Raw genomic sequence first — 1,783 nt, forward strand, 5'->3', positions numbered from 1 at the left:
TATTTGTGTACGTCAGATCCTTAATTAGAAATAACCCTGTTATAACTGGAGATTTCACTTTTGCTTGCTTTTACCCACAATTCTGTTTTATTTCCACACTAATTGTGAAAGGTACCTCTCAAAATCCATGCCATAATATTCAAATTAGTATTTTCTCTAAAAATAGCTACATTGTCAGGCTGGAGCCAGCAAGTGAGCAACAGCAGCTGCCAGACTTGGACAGCAGCCCAGGGCATGAAGGGAAAATTGTTAGGGGATGACCAGAGGGAAGTACAGGGAGGACTTCATAGCCCAGAGAAACACAGGAGTTATCAGACAATAGCTTGTCTGAGCCAGTTTCCAAGCCTCTCAGTGTGCAAGAACGCAGGAGGGGAAGGGGACAAGAAAAGGGGAAATTTACATCACAGAAGTGACGGCAGAGATTCGTTTTCATGTGTTGTTTCCGGAGGAAGAGGAACAACATTGAGGATTTAGTTGAGTCATCATCAGGGTAGCCATAAGTCACGGGGGCAGAGAGCTCCGGACAAGTGGCATGTTTTTTCTGGAATAAAATCAACTTTTAATTGACTGTAGGTGTTCATGTCTTGCTGCCGCTACTTACGTGCATACTTCGAGACTTTTAAATGAGTGATAACTTTTTACAAATTCGAAGAGTACAAAATCCAGTGGTTATCTAAATTCTTATCTGCACATTTGTCAAGATGTGAATCAGGCAATTTAATACAGGAATTTGCAATTATTTAATCCCTGATTGTAATTCATAAAAGACTCACCGAACATATAAAAATTATTGTTCAAAATATGTTCAATTAAACAGAAATCAAACTGCTGAAACCATTAATCTAGTCTTTGAAACTAGTGGCAAATGATCGTTTAAAAAGAAATAAATAACAGGGGTGTGTGTGATGAATCTGGTTAACTAAAGTTGCTGATATTTGGCCAGGACCCAAACTCAGTTTTGGGAGGAGGCAAATTTAGCCCAGCCCTGATGACCTGCCCAAATGTGTGATTCATGCTAACCTCTTCCTTTGAGATAAGGATGAGGATACAGCAAACACTGAAGAATGGAAAGGTTTACAAAACAGCAATCTTATAGTTCATGGTGAGTCTGATTCCCAACCACCATGACCCTGGCTTGGAACAAGAATAGGAGGATTTCTTCCACACCTTTCACTGAGATATAGAGATGTTTGTAAAATGTCCTTCTGAGGAATGTTGGAGAGTATCAAACAAAACGAAAAGTGCTTGGTTGTGGCCAAGCCCCTCCTCTTCCCAGAGGGGAGGTGTTGTGAGCGGGAACCGTTCCCCCGTCAGCAGGGGTGTGTGTTTGGCCCCCTGCATCATCTCCCCAGCTGCTGCCCCTCCCTGCAGTGGGCCAGCCAATAGGGTTGGCCTGGGGGCGGGGTTTAGCGCATTTAAGTGGCCGCGGTAGCCTCCGCACCTCATTCTGCTTCCTGGAAGATGTCGGATCACCCGCCCGCCCACCCTTTAGGCTAGGTTTGTGCTGTGGACCTTGCTATGGACCTTGGTTGGTCACCCTGGTTGCCCAGGGGGCCTGGTAGGAGTTTTTGTCCATTTGGCTAAATTGGCACCAGCCTCTTGGTTTTTCAGCTACCTCGTAGCAATTCGGCACAACTTTTCCGGTTTTGGTGGTTAGGCATTGGAATATGTGTTGTGTGTTGGGGGGCGAGGTGTGGCCATCACCTATCCCGCCCCATTTTGGGTATTCCAGCGGTCATGGATCCTGTCCGATGCCCTGCTGGTGGCTAGGGCCATGGCACGA

The sequence above is a fragment of the Podarcis pityusensis genome, assembly GCF_964106645.2.
Source record: "Podarcis pityusensis genome assembly, chromosome: 10".
NCBI classification, from domain to species: Eukaryota; Metazoa; Chordata; class Lepidosauria; order Squamata; family Lacertidae; genus Podarcis; species Podarcis pityusensis.